Here is a 7,440-nt window from a genome sequence, read left to right as displayed (position 1 = left end):
ATCAGAATTGGAGACGTGTACAAAATAGCAGCAGCCAGGGCCCTTGTTCTGCTGCATAGAGCTTGGCACTGTGTGGCTGGCTGGCCTGCACAGCACTCACCCTGCAGAGCACAAATATGCTAATTTTGTTAACTTCCCACATCAAAAATGAAATTAAACTCTTTCCTTCAGAGTCCCATTTGAGGCTTGTGAGCAAAGAGTTTTCAAACCCAATTCGCCACTATGGGAAGACAGGAAAGAACCCAGAGTGCAAAGAGAGTGTTTCTAACTTGGGAAATTTTGGAGAAAAACAGCCATTTAATTGCTGTTGCATTTATCAAATCTTTCAATAGCACATTGAGGAAACTACTAATATATGACCTAGTCTGCATTTGCTATGTGTTATGATAGCAAATCAAAGCAACACACCATTTTCTACATTATCTGTATAGTTTAGGTGGGCGCAGAGCTCCCTGCACAGGAGGTGGAGTGCCCCTGGTTACCTGCCTGTCACTCCTAAACACTGAAGGAGTGCCTCTAAACACTGAAGTCACCCATCTGGGACAGGCTGGGGTGGTGGGCAGAGCATGGGGAGGTTGTTTCTAATTTTGGGGGTTTTTTGTTTCCTTGTTTTTAAAACTCAGAGGCAGCTAACAAAGAGTATCCATTTCTCACTCAAGTCTAATTCAATGTTTAAAGAGAAATTTCCATATTTAAAAGCAAGTTTTTCATTTTGTTATATGTTCTTATATAAAAGCTCCAGGTAGGAAGCCAAACAAAGAAACTGCAACCCAGAAACAACTTTCTGCCCCTCTGCTTCCAAGTTCATCTCCACAAGCTCTCAGTGGCAGAACACTTGGAGGACAGATGCAGAAACAGAAGACCACCTTTGATTTTTCCCCAAATAAAACTTTAAATCAAAATTCCAGTTTGATCAAGTGAGGGCTGGTGATTTCCTCAGCCTCACGGTACTGCTGAGCTTTCCTGCGCCCCTTGTGCCGAAGCGGGGCCGGCCCGGGAGTGCAGCCGCACAAAGCTGCTCCCTGTGCCCGGCCTCGGGGCTGCAGCTCTCGCCCATCGCGCCCCCGGCACACGGCCCCAGCTGTTCTGATTGATGCTTTCAGGATACGGGAAAGGATGCGGGATACTCCTCAGCCTGGGGAAGGAAATCCTCTGTCATGCAGCTCTATTTTTCCTTTCTGTTCTTTCTGTAATCATCAGCCAGAGCAGACTCCATGCTGAATGGTTAAAAATACCCTAGGATACGGTACTGATACAGATGGATAGCAGGGAAACAATACAGCCCTTCCATCATGTTTTACTGACATAAGCATCCCGAGCTATATGAGAACCATCCCAACCGAGCCGAACAATGCTCAGACGCATTATTGTAATTCCCCTTCTTGCGTTTTCCCCCCTCTCCTTTCTTTTCCGATGGCTCCAGAAGCCAAATGTGTCCTGCAGCGCCAGGATCCTGCTGGCCGCCTCCCCCGCCCCGGGCACGGGTCTCGCTGAGCCCGCGGTGCCCGCGCCCCGTGCGGCATTCCAGCCGGGAATGCCGGGGCTCCCTGCGGGCATTCCAGCCGGGAATGGCCGGGGCTCCCTGCGGGCATTCCAGCCGGGAATGGCCGGGGCTCCCCGCGGGCATTCCAGCCGGGAATGCCGGGGCTCCCCGCGGGCATTCCAGCCGGGAATGGCCGGGGCTCCTGCGGGCATTCCAGCCGGGAAAGGCCGGGGCTCCCTGCGGGCATTCCAGCCGGGAATGCCGGGGCTCCCTGCGGGCATTGCAGCTGGGATAGGCCCGAGTTCCCTGCGAACACTCCGGCCGGGAATGGCCGGGGCTCCCTGCGAACGTTCCAACCGGGAATGGCCGGGGCTCCCTGCGGGCATTCCAGCCGGGAATGGCCGGGGCTCCCTGCGGGCATTGCAGTTGGGAAAGGCCGGGGCTCCCTGCGAACGTTCCCGCCGGGAAAGGCCCGAGTTCCCTGCGAACACTCCGGCCGGGAAAGGCCCGGGTTCCCTGCGAACACTCCGGATAAAGGCCCGAGTTCCCTGCGAACACTCCGGGGAAAGGCCCGAGTTCCCTGCGAACACTCCGGGGAAAGGCCCGAGTTCCCTGCGAACGTTCCAGCCGGGATAGGCCCGAGTTCCCTGCGAACACTCCGGCCGGCAAAGGCCCGAGTTCCCTGCGAACACTCCGGGCAAAGGCCGGGGCCGCGGCTCGAGGCTCGAGTCCGGCGCGGGCCGCGGCACCCCCGCCCCGCCTGCTGCCCGGTGCGCCGCTGCCCCCTGGCGGGCACGGGAGGCAGCGCAGGCGCAGTGCGGGGCACAGGGCAGGGCCCGCGGCCGCCGGCAGCGCCCCGGGAAGGGGCTCGGGGGGCGGGGAGCGGGGCCGGGGGAGTCGGGATCACTGCTCCTCTTCATCCTCCTGCAGGGGCACTTCTCCCTCCCCGAGCGGCACCCGTGGGCTCTGCAGAGCCAGCACGCCCCGCGGGCATGGGCAGTCTCTGGGTTTCCTATAGGCTTTGTCCTAACCTGCAACTCCACATCTCCGGGCTCTGCCAAAGCCTGAAATAAAGCGGGGCCCGCCGAGCGCTGCTCCCGCCTGGCAACGCCTATCAAAAACTGTCCGAACAGCCCTCTAGCTTCCCACTTGTCCTAACAACCCACTCGTATCTTCCACTGGCTTTAAATGCCAACTTTCCTAACCCTCACGGCCCTTTCCCACAAAGCTGGAAAGCAAGGGGCCAGAGGAAGCAGAGAGCACAGGTCCGTTCGTGTGCGAGCAACTTAAAAAGTCGCGGGGCAGTTTATGCAAAGAGCTGTTTTCTCCTTCCCTCCCCCCTTACGTCACTGCATGAGGATTCAGGCATATGGCATTCCTTTGAAGGAAAGACTCGGGGCTGGGGAAAAACAAAACAAACAAACAAACAAACAACCCCCAAAACACTGAAGGAACCGTTCAGCGAGCTCAGGAAACGTGCGACAACCCCGGCTGGGCAGGTGGGAGCCACTGGTTAATCCCTGTGGCTACTGCCAGGGTCCTGAGCCCAGCATCGTTAGATTGTCTAATTACACACTCTGCCCGTTCAGCCAGATGACTTCTCCAAAGAACTTAACTCCTTTAAGTTAAAAACTGTGGTAAAAGCATCAGAGAAAAGCCATATCAATAGTGGTTTTGTCAAGACCTGACAAGGACAAGAAGAAAAAAAAGCAGTAAAAAGAGAGAAGTCCCTGATTTAATGAGTCCAGCCCTGGAACTCGAGGCACATTGTTTCATTGTCAGGAAGGGTAAAGAACTTCCTAGTTATTTGATGTCTTTACTCTTCTGAGGTACCTGGACACTTACCACATCCAAACAACTTTTTTGTTGTTTTTGTTTTGTTTTGTTTTGTTTTGTTTTTTAATGAGCAAAATCAGTCTCTTAACACTTCAACAGCATGAGGCTTGTTTTCACAGCCATAGGTCCTTTCTGTGGTCTCTAAGAGAATACCAGTGTATCTCCAAATTCTCCCTAAAATATGGTCTCAAACCAGGCAATTCCAGTATTTTTCCTCTGAAAACAGCACTTGTAAAAGTGCTCTCCCTTCTGCTAATGGAACCAAAAGAGAAAAAAGCCATGCAAGGATTTGGCTTATGTGTTTCAGTGCAGTACAGCCTAGGTCTTACAGTGGCAGCTGCAAAGCACCATCTCCCAGCTGAAACACAACTTGCTTTCTTTGTGCCTGGATGTGCAACAGCCAGCTCTGGCCTGTGCCTGTGCTTGCTGATTGAGTCCACTTAGCCAACGGAGTCACCCAGAAGCAAAATCTTGGTTATTTACTACTTTGCTGCTTTGCTGTTTAGAAAATTTCACCACAAAAGGGTTCCTATCACTTAAAAGAGCCCAATCTATGGCACAGAGGCTGTGCTTGGCCTGACAAACCAACTCAGCCTTCCCACAGCCTGCCTCTGCCTCCAGCCTTTCCACACAGGTGTCACTAGCTGGCATTTCAGAAAGATTTAGCTCAAGAGCCTAAACACAGTGAAGGAAGAAGAGGTTTGAAGCCCCACAGCTTTCATGAGAAACAAGTACACATCCTGTTGCAATTTCAGAGTAGCTCACAAGAGGCAGTAGATACATTTCCAAGAAGTTTCTACTTCCATTCATGCCATCTGCGATATGTCTTCCTTCACTACAGCTCAACAGTTTACACAAATTACACAATCCAGCACTCTTCCCTCCAAAAGTCAGAGAGAAGAAGGACCCAAGCAGGCATCACTAAAATGTTCCACAGCTGGTGTGCACTGAAATATGCAGGAAATTGCTACTAAGTAAAGCAAAGCCATACAGTAAAGCAATACTGACAAGCAAGATGACATATTTAAATAAAGACGCACCACTTCTTTAACTGAGTGACTGTCTATTTGATAAGGAACACAGCACCATTTTATTTATCATCAAGTTTGGAATTTTTTACTATAGGGAGGATAACTAGAGGAGTGCCTTCTATTATCACCCAGCATTTAGCACACACTGGACACAGCATCCTCTTTCCCCTAACTTTTCTTCATCCCGTGTCACTGAGGACAAAAGAGTCAGAGGGTTTGGGATATCCACTGACAGCACACCAACCTGGCTACTCAAAATAAAAAAATACTTACACAAACAGGATCTAGTTACAGACACTTACTTGGTTTGCCCAAAGTTACAGTACAACGTTGTGATTGGTGAAAAACTCCAGGAAGAACATCATGATTTTTTGTGATATCTCAGCTCTCAGGTTTAGCACAGCCTTAGAAAATCAGTCTGTTCCTGACTTTCATCTAGGAGAAGCCTTCCAATTTTGGCAACACCCTCTTCCTTTATTAGATAAGGCAGCTTTGATTTTAAAATACCCCAGATATATTGAGACAAACATCCTGCACAAATAAGTGAACAATAGTCACACACGACAGAGAACAACCATAACTGGGGAATACAGCATCATCATTCACACCTGGGATGGGACTGAACTGGAGACTCAGTTCATCATCTTCTAAACACTTGGTATTGCACCTTTAGTGTTGTTAATGTAGCCCTGATACATAAACCAGCACTGAACTTACCTCAAATGAATCACAACTCCACAGTTTTCAGTTTCTGACTTAGAGTCTAAGATCTACCCAGCAAATCAGGAATTATAATTACTGATGCCAGAATTTGCCAGGGAACATTTCTGAACAATTAGCTCTCACTGAAGGGATATTAAGAAGCTGCTAAGACATCAAAGTAGCTTAAGTAAATGGCTCAAGCCATCACTGTACATAATTTCATTCATAACAGACTTGAGAATGAAATTTTTTTTCCCTCCACATGTTCCACTTACCTCCCCAACAGTGTTACACCCCGTTAAACACTATAAAAGGATTATAAGGAAAAAGTACCAAAGAGGAAAATACCTAATAAAATATGTACTTTTACAAACATAGTAGGAAGTTTACAACACACAAGTGAGCCCAAAAGAAAGGATAAGAGCCTTAGGCTCACACCATTTATTCAGCCCACAAACCAAGGAAAACCAAGCACACATGAAAATTTCTTAATAGCGTCCTGCCTGGTACCCACAGAACACTCTCATCTTTAGTAAAACTCATTAAAACAAAAAAGCAAACTAAAAACACAATAAAGAACTTATGCTCAACCCTATGTAGCATAGGTAACTAAAAAAAAATGTTAAGAGAAAGAACGCAGAATTACAAAATTAGAACAGTATCTAAAGGCATTAAAATAATTAATCACCAATCTTCCATCATCATGCACTCAGACAGTGCAAGATGATGGAAACTTGATGATAAATTATTTTAATCATCAGTGCACTCAGACTAAAGCAGCAACCCTCATCACTCAGGCAACCAGTATTTGTATTTTTCAATACATCTGTTGCAAAGACTGTTTAGACAGTACAGACAGTTTACTGCTGCCCTACCACAGTCATGCTCTGCATCTGGAAAACATGAGAAATCACCTTCATAACCAGTAACTCTTCCTTCTCAATCCCATGGCTCATGTGAGTGTTTGAGGCGGACTGGGCTGACAGGCTTTCCCACAGCCCACTCAGGATTTATACTATGCCCGGGCACTACAAGGCACAGAAACAGCTAAACCAACTGTGCTGAGGTTTTACATGCAGCTTTGCAACAAGCATAAGCAAAAGTGCATTAACTGAAGCTTTCTTTAGCAGCTTGCAGATTACTTTAGACAAATATATCATGAAGAAGTTCTTACCTGCAGCAGGGTCCTTCTCCTGGCACTGCAGCAGCAGGCAGCCTTCAAGGTGGCGTGGGAGAGCTGCCCACCCCTGGCACAATGCTCACCTGCCTGTCACTAGCTGCCAGCTGGTGAAGCAACAGGATAAAAGAAAAGCCAGGCAAAGGGATCAGTGCACTTTCCTCCCCAGTTTGCAGTGGGTAGAGAGCATGCCACCTGCATTTTGTCCATGAAATAAAAGGCAAGGCGAGGGCACTGGTTCCTCCCTCTTGGCTGGGCTGCAGCAGCTACAAGGCTCTCTGTGTCACTTTGATCTGCTCCAGCAGGAGACCAGCTTCAGATGCCTCTTTGCCCTCCACGATTTGTGCTCAATTCCCAGGCTCTCGGTGCAGGGCTAGCAGTGAGAGCTGCTTTCCTCCTTGGCAGCTCTGACTACAAAGGTGCAGCACAGTGCTAGCTGGGGAAATGGGCAGCCTCCCACTCCCTTCACTCCTTGTCCTGCCTCTGCCATGTTAAGTGCATGGCACCAGGGCAAGCTCAGGCTGGGATATAGCCAGGATGTTGGTACACTGCAGAAAAGTTCTGTGCCCTGAAATACACATTTTAAACAAGGAAATCACTTTCTCCTGCCTTGGTTACTCAAACTTTAACAGGCCTCTTCAGCAGGACTACAGTTCAACAACATTTTCATTTATTCCACGTACAATATTTGAGTTGAAAAGCAGGTCACAATAGCAGTGGTGTTTGAAAAATATTTTAAATACAAGTTTTCTGTCAGAAAAGTAAGTCCAGCTAAAGATGTAAGAGGGCAAGATGAGAAATACAGTACCTTTAAAATACATCACCACATGAGACCCGAGGAAGTGGAAATCAACGGCAGTATTGGCGATATGAAGAGAGTCAATAATTCAAGCACTCAGGGCAATATTTTAGCCTTAACTAGAGATGAAAGTTATCATTCCTCTTTCTACTTGATCACTGGAGCAGGGTTCTAGTTAAAATCTCATCTGATATGTTTTCTTTTTGGTAAAACGCAGTGTAGGCCTCAAGTGACTCCTGTCCAGCTAAGCAGTTCAGAAAACAAACAGCAGATTGATCAAAGGATGTGTTGAGAGCAATTTTCTGCCCTCAGCAGCCCTCCTGTGGGCCTGATGCTGGTCAAACAGGGTTTGTTCCCATCCTCAGGTGTAACACAGAGGTTTGAAGACAGACAATGGAGATGGTTTGTGTTC

This window comes from Taeniopygia guttata, chromosome 11, assembly GCF_048771995.1.
Source record: "Taeniopygia guttata chromosome 11, bTaeGut7.mat, whole genome shotgun sequence".
In the NCBI taxonomy this organism is placed as follows: domain Eukaryota; kingdom Metazoa; phylum Chordata; class Aves; order Passeriformes; family Estrildidae; genus Taeniopygia; species Taeniopygia guttata.
Note: the sequence above shows the minus strand (reverse complement) of the source record.